This window comes from Schistocerca piceifrons, unplaced genomic scaffold (assembly GCF_021461385.2).
Source record: "Schistocerca piceifrons isolate TAMUIC-IGC-003096 unplaced genomic scaffold, iqSchPice1.1 HiC_scaffold_41, whole genome shotgun sequence".
Lineage (NCBI taxonomy): Eukaryota > Metazoa > Arthropoda > Insecta > Orthoptera > Acrididae > Schistocerca > Schistocerca piceifrons.
In genome coordinates this window covers 1-13,546 of record NW_025728636.1, presented here as the reverse complement: position 1 = coordinate 13,546, position 13,546 = coordinate 1, and the positions used below count along the sequence as shown (strand labels likewise).

Sequence of the window (13,546 nt, the reverse complement as noted above, 5' to 3'; positions counted from 1 at the left end):
GGCCTGCAGCGAGTAAGAGGGCGAAAGAAAGATTAATTTAAAGACGCGTGGCAAAAGTACTCATACGCAAAAGTAAAAGCCGGCTGCGGTGGCCGGGAATCGAACCCGGATCAACTGCTTGGAAGGCAACTATGCTGACCATTACACCACCACCGCACGGTTTCCGTCCGCGCACGCCGCGCTGTGTCTGCTTCCCGCCTGTCGGCGGCGGCTCAAGGTGGTCGTAGCTGTAGGCGCATTACGGGGTAGGCGAGCGCATCCAGACAGCGTCTCTACGCACATTTCGCGTCCTTTGGCAAGAGTCGTCGCGCACGTGCGCCGCAAGAGTACTTAGGCGATCGCGTTCGGGCGTCATTTTTAAGCAGTGCAGTGCAGTTCAGGATTCAGCGTGTGTAGCATTCTCTCGAGAGGATGCGACGGCGCTGGACGGCAGTCCCACTTTCCCTCAGACGTCTGCCGCGGAAAGCACCAGGAAGCTGTGAACTAGCTGAGCATCGGTGGTTCAGTGGTAGAATGCTCGCCTGCCACGCGGGCGGCCCGGGTTCGATTCCGGCCGATGCATCATTTTGTTTTTTCTCCGATAGTGGTGCTGCGTGTCTTTCGCACTCGAACTGCGTGAGCCATGAGAATGAACCGCGGGATATCCGTGTGGGAATAACCGAACATGCAGCGCGCACGACTGCTCGTTTGGACTGTTGTGCGCTATTGTACATACTGGCGTCGGCCTAGCATCGCAAGTTGCCTGTCGCGCCGGGAATGCACGTGTAGCAACAGAAAAAAAAAATGAGCCACGAAGTGCAGACTCTCTACCACCGGTATTTGGTACTTACCGAGATTCCAGAAGGCGTGGCGATCGCCTGCCTCGGTAGCGCAGTAGGCAGCGCGTAAGTCTCATAATCTTAAGGTCGTGAGTTCGATCCTCACCCGGGGCATTTAATTTACTTTCGTCCACAGCTAAATCGACGGCTCTGGGGTTTGCGAAGGAGCGGAACACTTTGTACTTTGTTATCCTCAAGGCTTCAACGACTCAGCGTGATAATGTTTACTTCCCGTTATTACTACTTGCAGTTCTTATGTAAAATTTTCAAGGAAAAAAGTACTAGTAATAAAACTGAATTTCGTACGATATAACGTGTAAAGTCCCACAATGTATGACCTGCTGTATGATGACAGGCAGCAGGTATTTACTTGCGAAATAAGTAAATAAATATTACTACTTACAGCTTTGCTTTTCCTCCTACCCCTGTAACAACGAGGCATAAAGCAATGGATTGTGACTTTTGCCATGCGCGCCTCGCCATGGGCGCGCGAAAAGATGCTCGCAAACAGGGAACGTGCGACACGGAAAGCGAGTGGACCGGGTGTAAACCCCGAAGAAAATGTGCGCGTCCGGTGTGGTCTAGTGGCTAGGATACCTGGCTTTCACCCAGGAGGCCCGGGTTCGATTCCCGGTACCGGAACGGAATTTTTCGGCAAAAGTCACGACAAGTTTTGACCCTGCGAAAGGCTGTTTCACGTCCTCCTCGCATTATAGCTACTGGTTCATAAACGTCAGCTGAAAACAGTCGAGAGAAACGGGCACGCAATGAAATTACTACGAGCAGCGGAATAAAGGGAGAAGAGACGCTGGTCCACTGTTGGACTGCTACCATAGAAATGTTACATGGCAATACGCAGAGCAATTACCGCGAAGCGATGAAAGACTGTCTGCACCGAGGCCCGTTAGCTCAGTCGGTTAGAGCGTCGTGCTAACAACGGGAAGGTCGTGGGTTCGATCCCCCACGGGCCACTACGATTTCACTCTTCCAAAAAGGCAACGCCGATTTCGGCGGGGAAGTATGGTAACAAAGAAATCGTCACATTGTGTGGGAGCTGATAGGGGACCAGAACGCGACTTGTCGGGACGCGCTAAAACACTTCACTGGTCACAGCACGGTGAACACACAGTTTCTCGTCCGATCACCGCTACTGCGCGAAGCTGGGCGTTGTCAGTGCTTGGGCGGGTGACCGCCTGCGAACACTGGGCACTGCCGACAGTTTCAGTTCGTATTTCTCTTTCCTCTTCGGTTTCGGAGCTGCAGCGCTATTCGGTCAAGGGCACTGGCGCCACGTTATGCCTTTCGGTATGCCAAGTCGCGCCGTGCGGCCACAGTGAAATGAAGGAGCGTGTTGTAAAATTTTCAACAAAGAAAAAAAAAAAAAAAAAAAAAGGAATGTACCAGTAATAAAACTGAATTTGTCTGACAGAACATGTGACATCAGACAATACATGATAACAGGCAGCAGGTATTTACTTGAGGCATAAGTAATGTGGTGGCCGCCTCGCCATACCTCTCTCAGTCGTTTCGCGTGCTTGTCCTCTTGATATAGGCCGATTGGAGAGCGTCAGCTCTCGCGTCAGCTGAGCAAAGTCGAGACAAGTCGAGACTCAAGGGGAATCGACGCACACACTATAGGGTGGCCTGCAGCGAGTAAGAGGGCGAAAGAAAGATTAATTTAAAGACGCGTGGCAAAAGTACTCATACGCAAAAGTAAAAGCCGGCTGCGGTGGCCGGGAATCGAACCCGGATCAACTGCTTGGAAGGCAACTATGCTGACCATTACACCACCACCGCACGGTTTCCGTCCGCGCACGCCGCGCTGTGTCTGCTTCCCGCCTGTCGGCGGCGGCTCAAGGTGGTCGTAGCTGTAGGCGCATTACGGGGTAGGCGAGCGCATCCAGACAGCGTCTCTACGCACATTTCGCGTCCTTTGGCAAGAGTCGTCGCGCACGTGCGCCGCAAGAGTACTTAGGCGATCGCGTTCGGGCGTCATTTTTAAGCAGTGCAGTGCAGTTCAGGATTCAGCGTGTGTAGCATTCTCTCGAGAGGATGCGACGGCGCTGGACGGCAGTCCCACTTTCCCCCTCAGACGTCTGCCGCGGAAAGCACCAGGAAGCTGTGAACTAGCTGAGCATCGGTGGTTCAGTGGTAGAATGCTCGCCTGCCACGCGGGCGGCCCGGGTTCGATTCCCGGCCGATGCATCATTTTGTTTTTTCTCCGATAGTGGTGCTGCGTGTCTTTCGCACTCGAACTGCGTGAGCCATGAGAATGAACCGCGGGATATCCGTGTGGGAATAACCGAACATGCAGCGCGCACGACTGCTCGTTTGGACTGTTGTGCGCTATTGTACATACTGGCGTCGGCCTAGCATCGCAAGTTGCCTGTCGCGCCGGGAATGCACGTGTAGCAACAGAAAAAAAAAATGAGCCACGAAGTGCAGACTCTCTACCACCGGTATTTGGTACTTACCGAGATTCCAGAAGGCGTGGCGATCGCCTGCCTCGGTAGCGCAGTAGGCAGCGCGTAAGTCTCATAATCTTAAGGTCGTGAGTTCGATCCTCACCCGGGGCATTTAATTTACTTTCGTCCACAGCTAAATCGACGGCTCTGGGGTTTGCGAAGGAGCGGAACACTTTGTACTTTGTTATCCTCAAGGCTTCAACGACTCAGCGTGATAATGTTTACTTCCCGTTATTACTACTTGCAGTTCTTATGTAAAATTTTCAAGGAAAAAAGTACTAGTAATAAAACTGAATTTCGTACGATATAACGTGTAAAGTCCCACAATGTATGACCTGCTGTATGATGACAGGCAGCAGGTATTTACTTGCGAAATAAGTAAATAAATATTACTACTTACAGCTTTGCTTTTCCTCCTACCCCTGTAACAACGAGGCATAAAGCAATGGATTGTGACTTTTGCCATGCGCGCCTCGCCATGGGCGCGCGAAAAGATGCTCGCAAACAGGGAACGTGCGACACGGAAAGCGAGTGGACCGGGTGTAAACCCCGAAGAAATGTGCGCGTCCGGTGTGGTCTAGTGGCTAGGATACCTGGCTTTCACCCAGGAGGCCCGGGTTCGATTCCCGGTACCGGAACGGAATTTTTCGGCAAAAGTCACGACAAGTTTTGACCCTGCGAAAGGCTGTTTCACGTCCTCCTCGCATTATAGCTACTGGTTCATAAACGTCAGCTGAAAACAGTCGAGAGAAACGGGCACGCAATGAAATTACTACGAGCAGCGGAATAAAGGGAGAAGAGACGCTGGTCCACTGTTGGACTGCTACCATAGAAATGTTACATGGCAATACGCAGAGCAATTACCGCGAAGCGATGAAAGACTGTCTGCACCGAGGCCCGTTAGCTCAGTCGGTTAGAGCGTCGTGCTAACAACGGGAAGGTCGTGGGTTCGATCCCCCCACGGGCCACTACGATTTCACTCTTCCAAAAAGGCAACGCCGATTTCGGCGGGGAAGTATGGTAACAAAGAAATCGTCACATTGTGTGGGAGCTGATAGGGGACCAGAACGCGACTTGTCGGGACGCGCTAAAACACTTCACTGGTCACAGCACGGTGAACACACAGTTTCTCGTCCGATCACCGCTACTGCGCGAAGCTGGGCGTTGTCAGTGCTTGGGCGGGTGACCGCCTGCGAACACTGGGCACTGCCGACAGTTTCAGTTCGTATTTCTCTTTCCTCTTCGGTTTCGGAGCTGCAGCGCTATTCGGTCAAGGGCACTGGCGCCACGTTATGCCTTTCGGTATGCCAAGTCGCGCCGTGCGGCCACAGTGAAATGAAGGAGGCGTGTTGTAAAATTTTCAACAAAGAAAAAAAAAAAAAAAAAAAAGGAATGTACCAGTAATAAAACTGAATTTGTCTGACAGAACATGTGACATCAGACAATACATGATAACAGGCAGCAGGTATTTACTTGAGGCATAAGTAATGTGGTGGCCGCCTCGCCATACCTCTCTCAGTCGTTTCGCGTGCTTGTCCTCTTGATATAGGCCGATTGGAGAGCGTCAGCTCTCGCGTCAGCTGAGCAAAGTCGAGACAAGTCGAGACTCAAGGGGAATCGACGCACACACTATAGGGTGGCCTGCAGCGAGTAAGAGGGCGAAAGAAAGATTAATTTAAAGACGCGTGGCAAAAGTACTCATACGCAAAAGTAAAAGCCGGCTGCGGTGGCCGGGAATCGAACCCGGATCAACTGCTTGGAAGGCAACTATGCTGACCATTACACCACCACCGCACGGTTTCCGTCCGCGCACGCCGCGCTGTGTCTGCTTCCCGCCTGTCGGCGGCGGCTCAAGGTGGTCGTAGCTGTAGGCGCATTACGGGGTAGGCGAGCGCATCCAGACAGCGTCTCTACGCACATTTCGCGTCCTTTGGCAAGAGTCGTCGCGCACGTGCGCCGCAAGAGTACTTAGGCGATCGCGTTCGGGCGTCATTTTTAAGCAGTGCAGTGCAGTTCAGGATTCAGCGTGTGTAGCATTCTCTCGAGAGGATGCGACGGCGCTGGACGGCAGTCCCACTTTCCCCTCAGACGTCTGCCGCGGAAAGCACCAGGAAGCTGTGAACTAGCTGAGCATCGGTGGTTCAGTGGTAGAATGCTCGCCTGCCACGCGGGCGGCCCGGGTTCGATTCCGGCCGATGCATCATTTTGTTTTTTCTCCGATAGTGGTGCTGCGTGTCTTTCGCACTCGAACTGCGTGAGCCATGAGAATGAACCGCGGGATATCCGTGTGGGAATAACCGAACATGCAGCGCGCACGACTGCTCGTTTGGACTGTTGTGCGCTATTGTACATACTGGCGTCGGCCTAGCATCGCAAGTTGCCTGTCGCGCCGGAATGCACGTGTAGCAACAGAAAAAAAAATGAGCCACGAAGTGCAGACTCTCTACCACCGGTATTTGGTACTTACCGAGATTCCAGAAGGCGTGGCGATCGCCTGCCTCGGTAGCGCAGTAGGCAGCGCGTAAGTCTCATAATCTTAAGGTCGTGAGTTCGATCCTCACCCGGGGCATTTAATTTACTTTCGTCCACAGCTAAATCGACGGCTCTGGGGTTTGCGAAGGAGCGGAACACTTTGTACTTTGTTATCCTCAAGGCTTCAACGACTCAGCGTGATAATGTTTACTTCCCGTTATTACTACTTGCAGTTCTTATGTAAAATTTTCAAGGAAAAAAGTACTAGTAATAAAACTGAATTTCGTACGATATAACGTGTAAAGTCCCACAATGTATGACCTGCTGTATGATGACAGGCAGCAGGTATTTACTTGCGAAATAAGTAAATAAATATTACTACTTACAGCTTTGCTTTTCCTCCTACCCCTGTAACAACGAGGCATAAAGCAATGGATTGTGACTTTTGCCATGCGCGCCTCGCCATGGGCGCGCGAAAAGATGCTCGCAAACAGGGAACGTGCGACACGGAAAGCGAGTGGACCGGGTGTAAACCCCGAAGAAAATGTGCGCGTCCGGTGTGGTCTAGTGGCTAGGATACCTGGCTTTCACCCAGGAGGCCCGGGTTCGATTCCCGGTACCGGAACGGAATTTTTCGGCAAAAGTCACGACAAGTTTTGACCCTGCGAAAGGCTGTTTCACGTCCTCCTCGCATTATAGCTACTGGTTCATAAACGTCAGCTGAAAACAGTCGAGAGAAACGGGCACGCAATGAAATTACTACGAGCAGCGGAATAAAGGGAGAAGAGACGCTGGTCCACTGTTGGACTGCTACCATAGAAATGTTACATGGCAATACGCAGAGCAATTACCGCGAAGCGATGAAAGACTGTCTGCACCGAGGCCCGTTAGCTCAGTCGGTTAGAGCGTCGTGCTAACAACGGGAAGGTCGTGGGTTCGATCCCCCCACGGGCCACTACGATTTCACTCTTCCAAAAAGGCAACGCCGATTTCGGCGGGGAAGTATGGTAACAAAGAAATCGTCACATTGTGTGGGAGCTGATAGGGGACCAGAACGCGACTTGTCGGGACGCGCTAAAACACTTCACTGGTCACAGCACGGTGAACACACAGTTTCTCGTCCGATCACCGCTACTGCGCGAAGCTGGGCGTTGTCAGTGCTTGGGCGGGTGACCGCCTGCGAACACTGGGCACTGCCGACAGTTTCAGTTCGTATTTCTCTTTCCTCTTCGGTTTCGGAGCTGCAGCGCTATTCGGTCAAGGGCACTGGCGCCACGTTATGCCTTTCGGTATGCCAAGTCGCGCCGTGCGGCCACAGTGAAATGAAGGAGCGTGTTGTAAAATTTTCAACAAAGAAAAAAAAAAAAAAAAAAAAGGAATGTACCAGTAATAAAACTGAATTTGTCTGACAGAACATGTGACATCAGACAATACATGATAACAGGCAGCAGGTATTTACTTGAGGCATAAGTAATGTGGTGGCCGCCTCGCCATACCTCTCTCAGTCGTTTCGCGTGCTTGTCCTCTTGATATAGGCCGATTGGAGAGCGTCAGCTCTCGCGTCAGCTGAGCAAAGTCGAGACAAGTCGAGACTCAAGGGGAATCGACGCACACACTATAGGGTGGCCTGCAGCGAGTAAGAGGGCGAAAGAAAGATTAATTTAAGACGCGTGGCAAAAGTACTCATACGCAAAAGTAAAAGCCGGCTGCGGTGGCCGGGAATCGAACCCGGATCAACTGCTTGGAAGGCAACTATGCTGACCATTACACCACCACCGCACGGTTTCCGTCCGCGCACGCCGCGCTGTGTCTGCTTCCCGCCTGTCGGCGGCGGCTCAAGGTGGTCGTAGCTGTAGGCGCATTACGGGGTAGGCGAGCGCATCCAGACAGCGTCTCTACGCACATTTCGCGTCCTTTGGCAAGAGTCGTCGCGCACGTGCGCCGCAAGAGTACTTAGGCGATCGCGTTCGGGCGTCATTTTTAAGCAGTGCAGTGCAGTTCAGGATTCAGCGTGTGTAGCATTCTCTCGAGAGGATGCGACGGCGCTGGACGGCAGTCCCACTTTCCCCCTCAGACGTCTGCCGCGGAAAGCACCAGGAAGCTGTGAACTAGCTGAGCATCGGTGGTTCAGTGGTAGAATGCTCGCCTGCCACGCGGGCGGCCCGGGTTCGATTCCCGGCCGATGCATCATTTTGTTTTTTCTCCGATAGTGGTGCTGCGTGTCTTTCGCACTCGAACTGCGTGAGCCATGAGAATGAACCGCGGGATATCCGTGTGGGAATAACCGAACATGCAGCGCGCACGACTGCTCGTTTGGACTGTTGTGCGCTATTGTACATACTGGCGTCGGCCTAGCATCGCAAGTTGCCTGTCGCGCCGGGAATGCACGTGTAGCAACAGAAAAAAAAAATGAGCCACGAAGTGCAGACTCTCTACCACCGGTATTTGGTACTTACCGAGATTCCAGAAGGCGTGGCGATCGCCTGCCTCGGTAGCGCAGTAGGCAGCGCGTAAGTCTCATAATCTTAAGGTCGTGAGTTCGATCCTCACCCGGGGCATTTAATTTACTTTCGTCCACAGCTAAATCGACGGCTCTGGGGTTTGCGAAGGAGCGGAACACTTTGTACTTTGTTATCCTCAAGGCTTCAACGACTCAGCGTGATAATGTTTACTTCCCGTTATTACTACTTGCAGTTCTTATGTAAAATTTTCAAGGAAAAAAGTACTAGTAATAAAACTGAATTTCGTACGATATAACGTGTAAAGTCCCACAATGTATGACCTGCTGTATGATGACAGGCAGCAGGTATTTACTTGCGAAATAAGTAAATAAATATTACTACTTACAGCTTTGCTTTTCCTCCTACCCCTGTAACAACGAGGCATAAAGCAATGGATTGTGACTTTTGCCATGCGCGCCTCGCCATGGGCGCGCGAAAAGATGCTCGCAAACAGGGAACGTGCGACACGGAAAGCGAGTGGACCGGGTGTAAACCCCGAAGAAAATGTGCGCGTCCGGTGTGGTCTAGTGGCTAGGATACCTGGCTTTCACCCAGGAGGCCCGGGTTCGATTCCCGGTACCGGAACGGAATTTTTCGGCAAAAGTCACGACAAGTTTTGACCCTGCGAAAGGCTGTTTCACGTCCTCCTCGCATTATAGCTACTGGTTCATAAACGTCAGCTGAAAACAGTCGAGAGAAACGGGCACGCAATGAAATTACTACGAGCAGCGGAATAAAGGGAGAAGAGACGCTGGTCCACTGTTGGACTGCTACCATAGAAATGTTACATGGCAATACGCAGAGCAATTACCGCGAAGCGATGAAAGACTGTCTGCACCGAGGCCCGTTAGCTCAGTCGGTTAGAGCGTCGTGCTAACAACGGGAAGGTCGTGGGTTCGATCCCCCCACGGGCCACTACGATTTCACTCTTCCAAAAAGGCAACGCCGATTTCGGCGGGGAAGTATGGTAACAAAGAAATCGTCACATTGTGTGGGAGCTGATAGGGGACCAGAACGCGACTTGTCGGGACGCGCTAAAACACTTCACTGGTCACAGCACGGTGAACACACAGTTTCTCGTCCGATCACCGCTACTGCGCGAAGCTGGGCGTTGTCAGTGCTTGGGCGGGTGACCGCCTGCGAACACTGGGCACTGCCGACAGTTTCAGTTCGTATTTCTCTTTCCTCTTCGGTTTCGGAGCTGCAGCGCTATTCGGTCAAGGGCACTGGCGCCACGTTATGCCTTTCGGTATGCCAAGTCGCGCCGTGCGGCCACAGTGAAATGAAGGAGCGTGTTGTAAAATTTTCAACAAAGAAAAAAAAAAAAAAAAAAAAAAGGAATGTACCAGTAATAAAACTGAATTTGTCTGACAGAACATGTGACATCAGACAATACATGATAACAGGCAGCAGGTATTTACTTGAGGCATAAGTAATGTGGTGGCCGCCTCGCCATACCTCTCTCAGTCGTTTCGCGTGCTTGTCCTCTTGATATAGGCCGATTGGAGAGCGTCAGCTCTCGCGTCAGCTGAGCAAAGTCGAGACAAGTCGAGACTCAAGGGGAATCGACGCACACACTATAGGGTGGCCTGCAGCGAGTAAGAGGGCGAAAGAAAGATTAATTTAAAGACGCGTGGCAAAAGTACTCATACGCAAAAGTAAAAGCCGGCTGCGGTGGCCGGGAATCGAACCCGGATCAACTGCTTGGAAGGCAACTATGCTGACCATTACACCACCACCGCACGGTTTCCGTCCGCGCACGCCGCGCTGTGTCTGCTTCCCGCCTGTCGGCGGCGGCTCAAGGTGGTCGTAGCTGTAGGCGCATTACGGGGTAGGCGAGCGCATCCAGACAGCGTCTCTACGCACATTTCGCGTCCTTTGGCAAGAGTCGTCGCGCACGTGCGCCGCAAGAGTACTTAGGCGATCGCGTTCGGGCGTCATTTTTAAGCAGTGCAGTGCAGTTCAGGATTCAGCGTGTGTAGCATTCTCTCGAGAGGATGCGACGGCGCTGGACGGCAGTCCCACTTTCCCCCTCAGACGTCTGCCGCGGAAAGCACCAGGAAGCTGTGAACTAGCTGAGCATCGGTGGTTCAGTGGTAGAATGCTCGCCTGCCACGCGGGCGGCCGGGTTCGATTCCCGGCCGATGCATCATTTTGTTTTTTCTCCGATAGTGGTGCTGCGTGTCTTTCGCACTCGAACTGCGTGAGCCATGAGAATGAACCGCGGGATATCCGTGTGGGAATAACCGAACATGCAGCGCGCACGACTGCTCGTTTGGACTGTTGTGCGCTATTGTACATACTGGCGTCGGCCTAGCATCGCAAGTTGCCTGTCGCGCCGGGAATGCACGTGTAGCAACAGAAAAAAAAAATGAGCCACGAAGTGCAGACTCTCTACCACCGGTATTTGGTACTTACCGAGATTCCAGAAGGCGTGGCGATCGCCTGCCTCGTAGCGCAGTAGGCAGCGCGTAAGTCTCATAATCTTAAGGTCGTGAGTTCGATCCTCACCCGGGGCATTTAATTTACTTTCGTCCACAGCTAAATCGACGGCTCTGGGGTTTGCGAAGGAGCGGAACACTTTGTACTTTGTTATCCTCAAGGCTTCAACGACTCAGCGTGATAATGTTTACTTCCCGTTATTACTACTTGCAGTTCTTATGTAAAATTTTCAAGGAAAAAAGTACTAGTAATAAAACTGAATTTCGTACGATATAACGTGTAAAGTCCCACAATGTATGACCTGCTGTATGATGACAGGCAGCAGGTATTTACTTGCGAAATAAGTAAATAAATATTACTACTTACAGCTTTGCTTTTCCTCCTACCCCTGTAACAACGAGGCATAAAGCAATGGATTGTGACTTTTGCCATGCGCGCCTCGCCATGGGCGCGCGAAAAGATGCTCGCAAACAGGGAACGTGCGACACGGAAAGCGAGTGGACCGGGTGTAAACCCCGAAGAAAATGTGCGCGTCCGGTGTGGTCTAGTGGCTAGGATACCTGGCTTTCACCCAGGAGGCCCGGGTTCGATTCCGGTACCGGAACGGAATTTTTCGGCAAAAGTCACGACAAGTTTTGACCCTGCGAAAGGCTGTTTCACGTCCTCCTCGCATTATAGCTACTGGTTCATAAACGTCAGCTGAAAACAGTCGAGAGAAACGGGCACGCAATGAAATTACTACGAGCAGCGGAATAAAGGGAGAAGAGACGCTGGTCCACTGTTGGACTGCTACCATAGAAATGTTACATGGCAATACGCAGAGCAATTACCGCGAAGCGATGAAAGACTGTCTGCACCGAGGCCCGTTAGCTCAGTCGGTTAGAGCGTCGTGCTAACAACGGGAAGGTCGTGGGTTCGATCCCCCCACGGGCCACTACGATTTCACTCTTCCAAAAAGGCAACGCCGATTTCGGCGGGGAAGTATGGTAACAAAGAAATCGTCACATTGTGTGGGAGCTGATAGGGGACCAGAACGCGACTTGTCGGGACGCGCTAAAACACTTCACTGGTCACAGCACGGTGAACACACAGTTTCTCGTCCGATCACCGCTACTGCGCGAAGCTGGGCGTTGTCAGTGCTTGGGCGGGTGACCGCCTGCGAACACTGGGCACTGCCGACAGTTTCAGTTCGTATTTCTCTTTCCTCTTCGGTTTCGGAGCTGCAGCGCTATTCGGTCAAGGGCACTGGCGCCACGTTATGCCTTTCGGTATGCCAAGTCGCGCCGTGCGGCCACAGTGAAATGAAGGAGCGTGTTGTAAAATTTTCAACAAAGAAAAAAAAAAAAAAAAAAAAAAAGGAATGTACCAGTAATAAAACTGAATTTGTCTGACAGAACATGTGACATCAGACAATACATGATAACAGGCAGCAGGTATTTACTTGAGGCATAAGTAATGTGGTGGCCGCCTCGCCATACCTCTCTCAGTCGTTTCGCGTGCTTGTCCTCTTGATATAGGCCGATTGGAGAGCGTCAGCTCTCGCGTCAGCTGAGCAAAGTCGAGACAAGTCGAGACTCAAGGGGAATCGACGCACACACTATAGGGTGGCCTGCAGCGAGTAAGAGGGCGAAAGAAAGATTAATTTAAAGACGCGTGGCAAAAGTACTCATACGCAAAAGTAAAAGCCGGCTGCGGTGGCCGGGAATCGAACCCGGATCAACTGCTTGGAAGGCAACTATGCTGACCATTACACCACCACCGCACGGTTTCCGTCCGCGCACGCCGCGCTGTGTCTGCTTCCCGCCTGTCGGCGGCGGCTCAAGGTGGTCGTAGCTGTAGGCGCATTACGGGGTAGGCGAGCGCATCCAGACAGCGTCTCTACGCACATTTCGCGTCCTTTGGCAAGAGTCGTCGCGCACGTGCGCCGCAAGAGTACTTAGGCGATCGCGTTCGGGCGTCATTTTTAAGCAGTGCAGTGCAGTTCAGGATTCAGCGTGTGTAGCATTCTCTCGAGAGGATGCGACGGCGCTGGACGGCAGTCCACTTTCCCCCTCAGACGTCTGCCGCGGAAAGCACCAGGAAGCTGTGAACTAGCTGAGCATCGGTGGTTCAGTGGTAGAATGCTCGCCTGCCACGCGGGCGGCCCGGGTTCGATTCCCGGCCGATGCATCATTTTGTTTTTTCTCCGATAGTGGTGCTGCGTGTCTTTCGCACTCGAACTGCGTGAGCCATGAGAATGAACCGCGGGATATCCGTGTGGGAATAACCGAACATGCAGCGCGCACGACTGCTCGTTTGGACTGTTGTGCGCTATTGTACATACTGGCGTCGGCCTAGCATCGCAAGTTGCCTGTCGCGCCGGGAATGCACGTGTAGCAACAGAAAAAAAAAATGAGCCACGAAGTGCAGACTCTCTACCACCGGTATTTGGTACTTACCGAGATTCCAGAAGGCGTGGCGATCGCCTGCCTCGGTAGCGCAGTAGGCAGCGCGTAAGTCTCATAATCTTAAGGTCGTGAGTTCGATCCTCACCCGGGGCATTTAATTTACTTTCGTCCACAGCTAAATCGACGGCTCTGGGTTTGCGAAGGAGCGGAACACTTTGTACTTTGTTATCCTCAAGGCTTCAACGACTCAGCGTGATAATGTTTACTTCCCGTTATTACTACTTGCAGTTCTTATGTAAAATTTTCAAGGAAAAAAGTACTAGTAATAAAACTGAATTTCGTACGATATAACGTGTAAAGTCCCACAATGTATGACCTGCTGTATGATGACAGGCAGCAGGTATTTACTTGCGAAATAAGTAAATAAATATTACTACTTACAGCTTTGCTTTTCCTCCTAC

The 13,546-nt window shown here is 51.9% G+C and overlaps 28 non-coding genes across 28 annotated transcripts; 22 read left to right on the top strand and 6 right to left on the bottom strand.

Annotated features, from left to right (window-relative positions):
* Positions 1–84: 84 nt before the first annotated feature.
* Positions 85–156, bottom strand: Trnag-ucc. The gene has a single exon. It is a non-coding gene; the product is annotated as a tRNA-Gly (tRNA).
* A 335-nt stretch (positions 157–491) lies between these two features.
* Positions 492–561, top strand: Trnag-gcc. The gene has a single exon. It is a non-coding gene; the product is annotated as a tRNA-Gly (tRNA).
* A 298-nt stretch (positions 562–859) lies between these two features.
* Positions 860–932, top strand: Trnam-cau. The gene has a single exon. It is a non-coding gene; the product is annotated as a tRNA-Met (tRNA).
* Positions 933–1,388: 456 nt separating this feature from the next.
* Positions 1,389–1,460, top strand: Trnae-uuc. Its single transcript has one exon. It is a non-coding gene; the product is annotated as a tRNA-Glu (tRNA).
* Positions 1,461–1,716: 256 nt separating this feature from the next.
* On the top strand, positions 1,717–1,789 carry Trnav-aac. The gene has a single exon. It is a non-coding gene; the product is annotated as a tRNA-Val (tRNA).
* Positions 1,790–2,543: 754 nt separating this feature from the next.
* Positions 2,544–2,615, bottom strand: Trnag-ucc. The gene has a single exon. It is a non-coding gene; the product is annotated as a tRNA-Gly (tRNA).
* Positions 2,616–2,952: 337 nt separating this feature from the next.
* Positions 2,953–3,023, top strand: Trnag-gcc. The gene has a single exon. It is a non-coding gene; the product is annotated as a tRNA-Gly (tRNA).
* A 298-nt stretch (positions 3,024–3,321) lies between these two features.
* Positions 3,322–3,394, top strand: Trnam-cau. Its single transcript has one exon. It is a non-coding gene; the product is annotated as a tRNA-Met (tRNA).
* A 455-nt stretch (positions 3,395–3,849) lies between these two features.
* Trnae-uuc lies at positions 3,850–3,921 on the top strand. Its single transcript has one exon. It is a non-coding gene; the product is annotated as a tRNA-Glu (tRNA).
* Positions 3,922–4,177: 256 nt separating this feature from the next.
* Trnav-aac lies at positions 4,178–4,251 on the top strand. Its single transcript has one exon. It is a non-coding gene; the product is annotated as a tRNA-Val (tRNA).
* Positions 4,252–5,005: 754 nt separating this feature from the next.
* Positions 5,006–5,077, bottom strand: Trnag-ucc. The gene has a single exon. It is a non-coding gene; the product is annotated as a tRNA-Gly (tRNA).
* Positions 5,078–5,413: 336 nt separating this feature from the next.
* On the top strand, positions 5,414–5,483 carry Trnag-gcc. Its single transcript has one exon. It is a non-coding gene; the product is annotated as a tRNA-Gly (tRNA).
* Positions 5,484–5,779: 296 nt separating this feature from the next.
* On the top strand, positions 5,780–5,852 carry Trnam-cau. Its single transcript has one exon. It is a non-coding gene; the product is annotated as a tRNA-Met (tRNA).
* A 456-nt stretch (positions 5,853–6,308) lies between these two features.
* Trnae-uuc lies at positions 6,309–6,380 on the top strand. The gene has a single exon. It is a non-coding gene; the product is annotated as a tRNA-Glu (tRNA).
* A 256-nt stretch (positions 6,381–6,636) lies between these two features.
* On the top strand, positions 6,637–6,710 carry Trnav-aac. Its single transcript has one exon. It is a non-coding gene; the product is annotated as a tRNA-Val (tRNA).
* A 752-nt stretch (positions 6,711–7,462) lies between these two features.
* Trnag-ucc lies at positions 7,463–7,534 on the bottom strand. The gene has a single exon. It is a non-coding gene; the product is annotated as a tRNA-Gly (tRNA).
* Positions 7,535–7,871: 337 nt separating this feature from the next.
* Trnag-gcc lies at positions 7,872–7,942 on the top strand. The gene has a single exon. It is a non-coding gene; the product is annotated as a tRNA-Gly (tRNA).
* Positions 7,943–8,240: 298 nt separating this feature from the next.
* Trnam-cau lies at positions 8,241–8,313 on the top strand. The gene has a single exon. It is a non-coding gene; the product is annotated as a tRNA-Met (tRNA).
* Positions 8,314–8,769: 456 nt separating this feature from the next.
* Positions 8,770–8,841, top strand: Trnae-uuc. The gene has a single exon. It is a non-coding gene; the product is annotated as a tRNA-Glu (tRNA).
* A 256-nt stretch (positions 8,842–9,097) lies between these two features.
* Trnav-aac lies at positions 9,098–9,171 on the top strand. Its single transcript has one exon. It is a non-coding gene; the product is annotated as a tRNA-Val (tRNA).
* Positions 9,172–9,926: 755 nt separating this feature from the next.
* Trnag-ucc lies at positions 9,927–9,998 on the bottom strand. The gene has a single exon. It is a non-coding gene; the product is annotated as a tRNA-Gly (tRNA).
* A 337-nt stretch (positions 9,999–10,335) lies between these two features.
* Trnag-gcc lies at positions 10,336–10,405 on the top strand. Its single transcript has one exon. It is a non-coding gene; the product is annotated as a tRNA-Gly (tRNA).
* A 297-nt stretch (positions 10,406–10,702) lies between these two features.
* On the top strand, positions 10,703–10,776 carry Trnam-cau. The gene has a single exon. It is a non-coding gene; the product is annotated as a tRNA-Met (tRNA).
* A 455-nt stretch (positions 10,777–11,231) lies between these two features.
* Trnae-uuc lies at positions 11,232–11,302 on the top strand. The gene has a single exon. It is a non-coding gene; the product is annotated as a tRNA-Glu (tRNA).
* A 256-nt stretch (positions 11,303–11,558) lies between these two features.
* Positions 11,559–11,632, top strand: Trnav-aac. The gene has a single exon. It is a non-coding gene; the product is annotated as a tRNA-Val (tRNA).
* Positions 11,633–12,388: 756 nt separating this feature from the next.
* On the bottom strand, positions 12,389–12,460 carry Trnag-ucc. Its single transcript has one exon. It is a non-coding gene; the product is annotated as a tRNA-Gly (tRNA).
* A 336-nt stretch (positions 12,461–12,796) lies between these two features.
* On the top strand, positions 12,797–12,867 carry Trnag-gcc. Its single transcript has one exon. It is a non-coding gene; the product is annotated as a tRNA-Gly (tRNA).
* A 298-nt stretch (positions 12,868–13,165) lies between these two features.
* On the top strand, positions 13,166–13,238 carry Trnam-cau. The gene has a single exon. It is a non-coding gene; the product is annotated as a tRNA-Met (tRNA).
* Positions 13,239–13,546: the final 308 nt, after the last annotated feature.